Here is a 13165-nt window from a genome sequence, read left to right on the forward strand (position 1 = left end):
GCATGAAGTGCCATTACTCAAACTTCTTTGATCAAAAGAATCACCCACAGGTGCTTGTTTAATTACAGACCTTTTGAATTCAAACTTTCCAGGAGACAGGCCTTGGAATCTTTTATACTAGCACCTAGGTGACTCTTATAATCAGACCAGTTTGGGAAAAGCTGGCTTAGTGGTTAGCAGATGGGTTGGGGAGCTGGGCAGGACCAGCTGTAATCTGTAAATGGGGATTCTGAATGTGCTCACCCTGCAGGGACATCTTGTGAAGATTAATTGAGAAGTACATAAATGGCTTGGCACGTGCCTTTCCCTGGGAACTGGATTGTTTCATCCTCATAGAGAATATAACTAATCCTGTTTCCATTTTTGTTTTGGCCACCTGGGGGCTTGGGGCTAAACTTATGGCTCAGTCATAATAACTGTTCATTCACTCATTTAAAAAATTCCTTTACTCATTTAGAAAATATTTATTGATCACATACCATGTTCCAGGCACTGGAGAAAGAGCAATGAACAAAACAGATATGGTTCCTGCCTCTGTGGTGCTGGCAGCCTAGTGAGGGAGGCAGATAAAAAAATAAACAAGAAAAACGTATAGTAGGATCACTGGTGATAAGTGTCATGGAGAACAAAGAGGTAGGGGGCTTGGGAGGAGGTAGTTTTGGGTGAGTTATAAAACTTGAAATCGAGAGGTCAGGTAGGTCCTTGTTGAGAAGGTAGCACTTTCGCAGAGACTTGAGGGAGCTGTACATGTGCTGGGGGAAGAGCCCTCCTTAGGCAAAAAGAACTCTCTGTGCCAAAGTCCTGAGAAATGACGATGCCTGCTGAGTTGGAGAAACGTAGAGGAAGCTCATGTGGCTGGGGCCATGATGGAGGGGGGAGAGTGGGAGGAGGTGGGGACAGGGAGGTGATGAGGGCAGGTCACGCAGGGCCTGTGGGTCGAGGTGAGAACTCTGGCTTCCTCTCTGAGTGAGACAGGGGTGCCGGGGAGTTTCTGAGCATAGTTCTGCTGTAACTGTCCTTCCTCCCCACCCCACTCCATCCTGTGGTGTGTGAGGCTGAGTAAAAATAAATAAAGCCACCCCACAAGCACAAGAGAGCTGGCTCATTGTCTTGAGAAAGGGAGTGACTGACCACAGTGTTACTGTGGCTAATCTTCCCACAGGTGGCCACACGTCCCCTGCCCTCAGAGCCAGGGTGCTTATCCTATCCCTGTTTTTAACCCTTTCTGTGATATGAGGGGTGAAGCAGGTAAAGCTGCTCCATGAGGCAGATTCATGGAAGGTAAATGCACATGTTCTTCTTTTCTTCTTTATAAAACTGCCTTCCAAAAAACCCCATTTTGGACAAGTGTGGGAGGGAGGGCTGTCAGGTATGTGTGTATGATGCCAGAAAGTTGCAGGGCATGCCAAGGCTTGGGGGAGGTCAGAGGGGGCCCGTCTGTTGTGTTCCCTGAAGGAGCCCGAGTATCTGGGACAGGATCTGTCAAAGAGCAGGTGTGTGATAAATACTGTCGAATCGAATCTGAGGATTGACAAGGAAGTTGAGGCCACATCATGGCACAGAGAGAGACAAGGAAGGACAGTGTCACGTGGGTCATTCATTCAGTCACTGACAACTTTTCAGAGAAGATGAAACCAATCCTTGCCCTTTGGAGCCTGTGTCTTTGAGGAGAGGGACAGCCTTTGAGTGAACAAATAGATGGTCAAGATTATGTCAGATGCTGCTGAGGGCTGTGGGCTGAGGCATTTGGGGGTGGGGGAGGTCAGGGAAGGTCCCTCAGGGGAGGTGACATTTGAACCAAGATCTGGAAAACATGAGTGAGAGAAGCCAGTCACCAAAGGACACATGTTGTATGATTCCATTTATACAAAATATTCAAAATAGACAAATCCACAGAGACAGAAAGCAGGTTGGTGGCTGGTTGCCAGGGGCTGGGGGTAGTCAGGAGTGACTACTTAATGGACACAGGGATTCCTTTTGAGCAGATGAAAATGTTTTGGAACTAGAGAGAGGTGGTGGTTGCATAACCTTGTGAATGCACTAAGTACCCCTGAACTGTTCACTTTAAAATGTTAATTTTCACCACCTAGAGCGGTGGGATAGTGAGGGTGGGAGGGAGATGCAAAAGGGAGGAGATATGGGGATATATGTATACGTATAGCTGATTCACTTTGTTATACAGCAGAAACTAACACACCGTAAAACAATTATACTCCAATAAAGATGTTGAAAAAAAAGAATAAAATGGAATAATCCTGACACACACAAAAAATGTTAATTTTCATCTCAATTTTAAAAAATGCCATTGAGTCTGCCATGCACAGAGGAGAGATGGGCCCCTGAGAGATGGAAAAGAAGAGATTGACCAGGGAACTGGGCACAGAGTACAGAAGGGATGTGGAAGGACACGGCCCCCTGTCGGGTCCCAGCCTGGACACACTACCCCTCAGGGAGATGGGGGAGGGGCTGATCTAGGGTGGCTTTGGCCTGAAGCAGCTTGAAGCAGGATTTCGGTCCCCCAGCCAGATATTGATGTCAGGCCGAGGCAGTGAGAGGGCTGAATCCTAACCACTAGACCACCAGGGACCAGTGGCCAGTGACAAGGCCCTGGCCCGTCAGCTGTGTAGAAGTAAATTTCCACAAAGGGACAGAAAGTGGTGAAACAAGTAAAGTGTTTATTAGGAGGAAAAAGGGTATGTGTGGATAGACACATGTGCGGACTCAGAGAAAGAGTTGTGCCCTCATGGTAGTTTGAGTCACTCATATGGGGCATTTCTTCCGGGTCTCCTTTGGCCAGTCCTCTTGCTTTGCCTGGCTCTGAGTCCGAATTTGGTTTATCTCAGGATCCTCCCATGTGTGAGAGTGCATCTCTTAGCCAAGATGGATTCTAGCGAAGAGGCCTATGGGTACATTGACATCAGTCCCTTTTTGACCTCCAAGGAGCCTTTCTGCACACGTACAGTCAGGAAGGTCTCCTTGACCTCAAGACTGAGAAATATGTGGTCTCTGTCTTTTCTCTGGGCAGGGCCCAGCCTCCTCTCTGGCTCCTGCTATTTTGGAGTATCTGTCCACAGGGGACAAACTCCAGCTGCTCAGTCTGTGGCCCATCTATCTCCTGCTTCAGGGGAACTCCACCAGGCCCCCACTTTGTGGTATGCCTGGGTGACTGGGGGTGAAACGCCTGGGTCTGCCTGAGTTGACTTGTGCACGCGCATGCACACACACACACTCTGGCCTGGGTGTGCACGTGTGATGTGACAAATGCATGCACATGTGTGTGCTAGGGTCTCTGTAGGGACATGAAGCACACACTTGCACACATATACTAGAGCCTGGTGTGCAGGGAGCCCCTCGAGTCTCTGCATACCTGGCCCCCTAAGCCCTCTTGCGGGGGCTGAGGCTCAAAGAGGTGGGGGGATGGAGGAGAGCGGAGCCCTCTCCCATAAGGTGCGAGCTGGGCCCCCTCGCCACCCACTGTCTCCCACCCCCGCTCTGCCTGTAGCTCCGCAGGTTCTGGGGGCATCCCCAACCTCCCCTCCTCCCATCATACTGTAAATTCTGAGAAATCCTGTCTGCGGTTTGGCCTGGCCCCTCCCCTGCCCTCTAACAGGGCTGTCCTGGCCACTGTCTTCCTGTCTTGGGGCCTGGGTGTGAGGCTCGAAGCGAAGGAGGGCTCTGCACTGCTTCTGGGGCCTTCGCATCACCTCTCTGGGCCTCAGTTTCCCCTTCTGTAGAGTGGAGATAATAATAGTTCTAACCTCAGAGGGAGAAGAAGAGGAGGTAACGCGCCCTGGGTGGTTAGCGCAGCAGCGTCTGGTAGGTAGGAAGGGCTGATACTTGCTAGCAGTTATTATTCTCCACTTCCCGCACCTTGCTCTCCCACGGCTTCCACACCACTACCTTTGCTGTTCCCCTACCCAGCATGTCCTCACTCCTGTCCCCCTAGTCAAACCCAGAAATCATTCAAGTTTCAGATCCTCAGGTAATAGGGGACAGCAGTGAGACCAGCTGGATCCGGGAAACAGGGAACCTGGGTTTGAATCCGGACTCTGCCAGGGGCACGCTAGATGGCCTCAGGTTCCCTTGTCGGGTTCTGATGCTCTGTGGTTCTAAGCCTTCCTGATGAATGATCTACGTGGGGACCCTGACCTTGTACCCCGCCCTGCCCCAAGCTTATCTGTCCTCTCCCGATGCTGAGCCATCTTCCTGGGCTCTTCTTGCCACAAACAATGAAACTTTTGGAGTATATCATGCTGGAGGCTTGGGGACCTTCAGAGACCTGCCTCTAATTCTCATGCTTCTGTCCGCTCGCCCCCCAAAATGAAGCTTAAATCCACACACTTCTCAGCTTGACCTACAGCTTGAGCATCTTCACAGTTTCCCTGGATCCACTTGGTTGCCCCGATGGCACCATGGTCCCTGTTCTATTGGTCCTAGGAAGAAGAAAATTCCAAAGTCCTTCCCGCAGCTGTCAATAAAAAACAAATCTGGACTTAGTAAGGAGAGCCTTTATTCAAAAGGATTATCGCAAGGGGAGAGGAAAGGGACTATGCCCCAGGGAGGACGCTCTAACTGTGAGGTCTGCAAGCCTCCCAAGAGTGAGGCAAGAGGGTTTTCTTTTCATAAAGTGGAACGAACAAGCCAGAGAGGACCAGGTGTGGGGGAGTGGATGAGAGGATGGCAGGATGAGATATCAGATCAGAGGATGGTTTACTTCGGGACCATCCTGTTCTCAAGAGGGGTTGTCTGCTGGCTTGTGTGAGGGAGGGGTCTAAATTTAGGGGCCCAAAGGAAGGAGAGAAGCTTAACCAAAGTTTGGTTAGCAAGCTTTTCTAATTGGTCAGTGGGGACATGCAGTTCAGCTAACAACTTATGAGGCAAAGAATGGGAATTTTGGAGGGTTTGCATTTGGCCTTGTCATAGGTACACAAGGAAATCTGTTCTGGGTTTATTCAGAGATAGAACCAATAGAATGGATCTATCTATCTATCTATCCATCCATCCATCTGCAGTTCTCTCTCTTTCTGTATCTGCCATATATATCAATATCTATCTATCTATGTATTTATGTATCTGTCTACCTATCTATCATCTATACCTACATAGCTATAGATATGTAGGTTATATAATATAGATATCTATAGATCTTAGAGATATATAGAGATCTACCTATATCATAATATAGATATCTATTGAATATACATGTCTATACATTTATATATTTATACATTCTATATATCCATAATATCTATACATCAAATATCTATACTATATATAGATACCCATATTCATCTATTTAGATTATCTATCTAGATATCCATCTATCTATATTGATATCTATCTGTAGATCTGTCTATTGATCTAGATATATGTCTATAGCCTGGTATATATATTTATTATAAGGAGTTGGCTAATGTGATTATGGAGGCTAGCAAGTCCCAAGAGCTACAGGTTCAGGACTCGGGAAGAACTGATTGTTCAGTTCAAGTCCAAAGACCAGAAAACAGATGAGCCAGTCAGGACTGTCAGGCAGGTGGAATTCTCTCTTAGTAAGAGGACGGTCAGTTTTCTGTTCTAGTCAGCCTTCAACTGATTGGGCAAAGACCAGAAAACAGATGAGCCAGTCAGGACTGTCAGGCAGGTGGAATTCTCTCTTAGTAAGAGGACGGTCAGTTTTCTGTTCTAGTCAGCCTTCAACTGATTGGGCGAGGCCCACCCACATCAGGGAGGGCAATCTGCTTTACTCAGTCTACTGATTTAAATGTTAACTCATCTACAAACACCCTCACAGACACACCCAAAATAATGTTTGTCCAAATATCTGGGCTCCCTGTGGCCCAGTCAAGTTGAGATATAAAAGAGTAGGCAACTGTGAGACTCATCTAAGTCATATGAGAGGGTGGTTCCTTATAGTAAGCAGTTTTCTGGAACATGAAGGGTGAAGAGGGGGAATTCTTAATCTTCAACGTTTTCCAAGATCACAGAGCTTGGGTAAAATTTAATATTGTCGTGGCCCACAAGGGCCTGCATGGCCTGCCCTCACCCCCTCCCTCTTTCCCCCCACTCACTCCATTGTGTTCTCCAAACACACCAAGTGGGTCCTACTTCCAGGCCTTTACCCTTGCAGTTCCCTCAGCCTGGAATACTCTTCCCTCATCTTCTTGGGTCCTTCCTGTCTGATCACCCATCACATCACCCTGTTTTAATTTTCTTCAGGGCATATTGTTTTTATTGGAGTATAGTTGATTTACAATGTTGTGTTAGTTTCAGGTGTACAGAAAAGTGAATCAGTTATACATATACATATATCCACCTTTTTTCAGATTCTTTTCCCATATAGGTGATTACAGAATACTGAGTAGAGTTTCCTATGCTATACAGTAGGTCCGTATTAGTTATCTATTTAATATATAGTATTGTGTATTTTTACCATCTAAAGTTCTTATTTCTTTTCGTGTTTATTATCTGTTCCTTCTACTGGGCAGAAAGCAATCAAACTGTCAAGTAAGTGTTGGTTGAGGACCTACTATGTGTCAGTTTCCAGACCTCCTAGAATTCACAGTTCACTGGGGGAGGCTGACCTGGGCTGAGTCACATGCACAGACATAATGTACAATCCTGATAAATGTTAGGTTGGACTGATGCCTGGTGCTGGTGGACCTGACCCACCTGGGCAGTCATAAAGGGCTTCCCAGAGCTGAGATTTGAAGCAGGGATATAGGCATTAACTAGGGAAAGACAGGAGAAAAGAAAGTGTTCCAGGTGGAGGGAACTGCTTGTGCAAAGGCTCTGAGGCAGGAGGGAAAGCGCTGAGTTCCAGGGAATGAAAGAAGCATTTGGGAATGGAATGCAGAATGCAATGGGGAGCCATGGGGGGTTAGCAGGGCTTTGGTCCAGGCTTCACTGGGGTTCTGGGAAAATTATTTAGCCCCAGGGCCATGGGGAGCCATGGAGGGATATTGAGCAGGAGAGAAGTGTGATCAGATTTGCTTCTTGCAAAAGAGATTCATGGGTTTCTAAGGGGGGGCAGTCAGAATGGAGGAGAAGGAAGGGATGCTGGGTGCCCATCGTGAGGAAGGGGGTGGCAACCCAGGTTGGGGGAGGTGTGGACTGGTGAGAAGGGGATGGAAGATAGTGAGGCCCTGGAGCTGACTTGCCCCCTGAGGGGTAATTGCCAACTAGGTGGGCTGGGCTTTTCCACCCATTGCTTGGTGGCTTGGTCAGCTGTGAGTGGGGTTCCTGGAAAATCCATTAGCCCCTGACCTTGAACCCTGTCACCTGGCCCAGTACCCCCTCCTCCACCTTTCTTCCCCACATCTGGAAGCCTCATCTGTCCATACAAAGTTTCAAGAGGCCCCAGGTGAAAGCTGGGGTAAGGGTGTGTGTGTGTGTGTGTGTGTGTGTGTGTGTGTGTGTGTGTGATTGTGTGTGTGATTGTGTGAACAATCCTGCTAAAACCAGAATTCCCTGTCTGTGAGAGTTAAACTTCCCTGTTGGGTTTAACTTCACTGTGCTGGGGTGGGTTGGGGTGGGGTGTTGGCTGAGTCCTTCTTGCTCCTGGGGCAGTGACCTGGCTGGGGGATGCGACCAGCAGCTGCAGGTACCCAACTGGGGGTGTGGGTGGTGGTGTCGGTGATTTCCTGGAAGGAAGCAGGCCCTGCGGCCAAGGTCTAGGGGAGTCTGATCTTCGTGTGTCTCTTCCTGGGCCAGTCTCACGAAAACCATCTGAGGTCCTCACCACCTCCTAGCGTCTTTGTCCACGCAGTTGGGATTAGGGTGAGGCGAGTGAGGCATTCTCATGAGCAAATTTAAGGGGGCTCCCAACATCTCAGTAATCAAAGTGAATAAACTTTGAAATATATTTCTTATATAACATTGTGTAAATTTAAGGTGTACAACGCGCTAATTTGACACATTTATATATTGTAACATGATTGTCACTGTAGTGATAGTTACAGCTCTGTCGCGGTCCATTATAATCATTTGTCTTTAGTGGTCGGAATAATTACGTTCCAGTCTCAGCAAATCTGATGATGATAATACAATATTGTTATCTATATTCACTATACTGTGCATTAGATCTCTAGGGCTTATAAAGGAAAGACTATTTCAGTGCAATGCTTTTAATCGAGATTATCTCCCATACCGTACAATTCACCCTTTGAAAGTGTACAATTCCGAGGTAGTTAGTACATTCACAGGGTTGTGTAACTATCACCCCTGTCTACTCCAGAACAGTTTCATCACCCCAGAAAGAAAGCCTATACCCACAGGCATCACTCTGTGCTCCCCCCTACCCCCAGCTCCTTGCATCAATGCAATATGTAAAAAAAAATAAAAATTAATGCAAAAAATTCCATGATAAACAAGTGGTCAAATTTTAAAAGGAAGCCAAGCTCTGATGCTGTACTTTTTGGCTGTGCAATATTCACCCCACCTTAATCTCCAATTGGTCTGTGATTTACCTGGTGGGATGACCCCACCTCCTCCAAAGACTTCCTCTGCTGGGTCCCCCAAAGGACAGGCAGTCTGGACTAAGGTCACTTGGTGGATTCTCTCTCTGGTCAAACTCTTGGAGGAGGGTCTCCAGACTCTTGGTGGCCAGTGGGCTGGCTGGATGACATGGAGTCTGTCTTTGGCACACTCTAGTTGAAACAGCAGCCTCATCACCATGTATTAAGCACTTGCTGTGTACTGAGTGTGTTAAGTCCATTTTATGCATTACTCAAAATGGTTTGAAGGAATTATTTCTATGGAGGCATTTGTATTGTAAAACATTCAAACAATGCATTAATATACAGAGTAAATGCAAAAACTCCCCTGTCCCTCCTCACAGCCCCAAAGACAATGGCAGTTTGCCATGTATCCTTCCATACTTCCCAGAGCACCTGTGTGATCTGACTTAATCCTTATAAAGCCTCCCTGCAGTGAGCACTGATGTCACCCTCACTTTACAGGTCCGTTGAGTGAGACTCAGAGAGGTCTGATTACTTGTCCAAGGTTGTACAGCATGTGAAGAGATGATGCTAGAATCCTGGTCTCTATGACTCCAGTGTCAGGAGGAAGAGAGGAAGAGGGGTCTCTATGTAGGAGGATTCCTCTTAGCTCAGCCAAAGTCACAGCTTATTCATTTAGTCATTCAACAAACGTTTATTGGGCATGACTGTGCGCTGGGTACATGATACACATGGGACCTCTGCCCTCCCAAAACTCAAGGTCGAGGTGGAGACACCATCCAGTGACAAGGAATCAAACAAATCAGAGGATCACAGCTAGGGAGAGAGAAAGAAAATAGAGCTACCTGGGTGGACACCAGAGGAACCTAAAATAAATCTCCATATTAAAAAAAATATATTCAAAGGGACACACAGTTTTGAGGGCATTAGCCCCCTGTGGCCCCCTTCGCCTGGCAAAGCAATAAAGCTGTTCTTTTCTACTTCACCCCCCAAAAACATATTTACCTGTTTCAAAATTTTAATACAGTAAGTCCCCTACGTATGAAGGAACTTTCAAAGATGCAAAAGTGCGTTTGCATGTCCAATCCCGTAAGTTAGTTCACGTGTCTGGCGTACATTGTCATGTGTGTTCATCCTCTACAAGTGGTTGTGCTTTTGTGTACTTTACTGTACAGTACTGTAGCTTTATTTCAAGCCCAGTATGTCCGGAAGCAAGCGTAAATGCAGTGGTGATGTAGCTTGTACTATTGTACTTTTCAAGGTACTATACTGTAAGATTAAAAATGTTTCCTTTATTTTTTGTTTGTTTTTTATGTATTATTTGTGTGAAAAGTATTATAAACCTTTTACAGTATGGTACTATATAGCCGATTGTGTTAGTTGGGTACTTAGGCTAACTTTGTTGGACTTACAAACAAATCTGACTTACGGATGTGCTCTTGGAACGGAACTTGTCTGTATGTAGGGGACTTACTGTACTTCACAAGGGCAGGCAGTGAGCAATCTCCCCACTTTGCAAAGGCTCCCTGTTCACCTCCCCAAGAGCATCAACCCTCAGTGGAGATGATATTGTCCCCAAAGGAGTGAAAATTGGTTTGGGGGTGTGTGCAAAACTATCTGTTTATGTATAAAGCACAGGTATACACAGACTATATATGTATAGATATAGTATAGATACATAGTACCTCTGTTGTGTTAAACTTTTGTGAGGGACAATTAAGAAAAACATGTCTAAAAATGATTGTTCCTTGAAGTGTAATAATGAAATAAAACTTGAGAAAATCTGGTCTAGCAGCAGCCACCACTCAGATTTCTTGTGAGATCATCTAGAGATATTCTAGGCATTTCCAAGCAAGTATCTACATATCCCTTTAATCCTTTTTTTTTTTAACATAAATTGTAACATACCATTCTGGGCCTTCTTTTTGCTCATTTAAAATATATGTTGGCTTGCAGTCTATGTCAGTGAACAGAGCTTGCAGCAGTTCCCAGTTCCCATGGATGGTCACATAACGTTGGCAACACATAATGTTTTTTCCTATGTTTTGCCACAATAAAGTGCTGCAGTGTACAGTGGATAACCACATTGATGTCATTTCACATACGAGCGAGTGTATCTGAAGGAGAAATTCCTGGAAGTGTGATAGCTGGCTTGGAAGGTGTGTGCATTTGTCATTTAGGTAGATATTCCCATTTGTTCTGCATAAGGGTTTGTACTAGTTTCCTTCTTCATCATCAGAATAAGAGAGTGCCAGTTTCCTCAGAGCCTCACCAACCATAACCAAGGAGTTATCAAACCTTTTGATCTCTGCCAATCTGATGGGTTAAACATGGTCTTGCAGTGTAGTTTTAATGTTCATTTCCCTTATGAGATTGAGAATCTTCTCTTGTGACTAAGAACCATTTGTGTTTCTTTCTCAGTGAGCTCAAAGTTCATATCCTTTGTTAACTTTTCCATGGACTGTTGTAATATTTTTCTTATTGATTGTTTCCAAGAGCTCTTTATATATTATGGACACTGTCCCTTTGTGTTATGAATTATAGTTTACTCCATTTGTCATTTGTCTTTCAAAAATTATTTATAATTTATTTAATTTATTTTTTGAATTGTCATTTGTCTTAACATTGTTCAGGGTGAGGAGATAAAGTAATTGAGTTATGCTTACCCTTCTCTTTGATACCCTAATTTAAATACTATGATGTAAAGTGAACAATATTTAAATACTATGCTATAAAGTCAATACATCTTATGTTACATGATATGGAGGTAAAAGAAGGAAGAAAACAAAAATATTTGGTTTATATATATATATATATATATATATACATACATATACATACATATGTATGTACTATACACACATATTCGTAACAAAACAAGAGAGAAATACTCATGACAGTTACAGTTCTCATTTCTGTAATTGGCCACATAGTTGTAGCTGGCATTATAACTACCTTCCGAACCACACTTGGTAAAAATCTCTCTTAGTCTCCTGGGGTTACCATAACAAAATAGATTACAGACTAGGTGGCTTATACAACAGACGTTTATTTTCTCACAATTCTGGAGGCTAGAAATTCAAGTTCAAGGTGTTGGCAGGGCTGGTTTCTTCTGAGGCCTCTCTCCTCGGCCTGTAGATGGCTGTCTTCTTGTTGTGTCCTCACATGGTCTTCCCTCTGTGTGTGTTGTCATAATTTCCCCTTTTTATAAGGACACTCGTCATATTAGATTAGGGCCCAATCTCCAGCATAGGAATTCTGGGGGGGACACATGCAGCCCGTAACAATATGTCTGAGGAACAGAAAGGCAACTCGTGTGTTGGGGGTGAAGGTGGTGGGAGGGAAAGTCAAGGAGAAGTCTGGAGAGGTTGGCAGAGGATTCAGAGCTACCATAAGAACTTGGGCTTTGTTTTCCACCAGAGGATTCTAAGTTATGCTTTGCAGAAATCCTCTGCAAGGGCCTTCCAGAGGGTGAGAGAGGTGACCAGGGCACCAGGGAGGAGGCTCCCACGATCCTCCAGGTGAGCAATGAAGAGGCCTGGGCTGGGGTGGGAAGGAAGTGGGTGCTTTTGAGGCCATAAGAAGGAAAGGACTTGTGGGTCAGTGTGTGGAACAGATATCAGGCAGTTGGAAGTTGATGGAAGAAGTGACCTGGTCAGACCTTCTGAGGAGGGTCTGGGAGGCTGAGACCCCATTTCTTGTTCGCTGTGGTTTCCTGAGACCCCATTTCTTGTTCACTGTGGTTTCCTTAGATTTGAGCACGGTGCCGGGCATGTAGTGGGTGGCCAATGAATGTTTATGGAATGGGTGCGTGAATGACTTAAAGCCAGAAATGGAAAAAGTTGAGGATGTTGGGTTTGGGAGAGAGTAGAGTCCAGGGGTGTGTGTGGGCCTGAGTGGGGGTCTCAGGGTCTCTGGTGCTCTCAGTGCTCTGGATGGGGGGTGGTAAACAGACTGCAGAGGTTTACCTAAGACTCCTGGGATGACTTGAGATTTTTTTTTTTAATTAATTAATTTATTTATTTTTGGCTGTGTTGGGTCTTCGTTGTTGTGCGCAGGCTTTCTCTAGTTGTGGTGAGCGGGGGCTACTCTTCATTGCGGTGCGCGGGTTTCTCATTGCAGTGGCTTCTTTTGTTGCGGAACATGGGCTCTAGGTGAGCAGGCTCAGTAGTTGTGGCACACGGGCTTAGTTGCTCCATGGCATATAGGATTTTCCTGGACCAGAGATCAAACCCATGTCCCCTGCATTGGCAGGCAGATTCTTAACCACTGTGTCCCCAGGGAAGTCCATGAGTTGAGATTTCTAACACAGACTTGAAGTAGTGAGCTCCCCATCCCTGGGAGTGTGCAAACGGTGGAGGCACATTTCCAGAGGGTTGTAGAGGAAACCTCTATCCCAGGGAAGGTTTGGAGCTGAGGGAAACTTAGTTTGGTCTAAATGAGTGTCCTTTGGGTTTCCCAGCAGCCCAAGTGTGGCAGGGGTTTCTGCATCCTCCTCAGTTCCTGTGGCTTCTGAGACTCAGCCTGTCCCACATCCCTTCTCTGTGTCTGTGTGGCTGGCAGTGCCCTGACATCATGGCATCGTGGTTCTAAATTCGGCTCGGCCCTTAAGGCCTTGTGCTTGGAGGTGCTGCCCCCTGGTGGGAAGAATGAGCAGTTCCCCTCACCACTTCATAACCTCCTGGGAGTTCTTGCTGATTCTACCTGTT

This window comes from Mesoplodon mirus (assembly GCF_964341445.2).
Source record: "Mesoplodon mirus genome assembly, chromosome: 5".
NCBI classification, from domain to species: Eukaryota; Metazoa; Chordata; class Mammalia; order Artiodactyla; family Ziphiidae; genus Mesoplodon; species Mesoplodon mirus.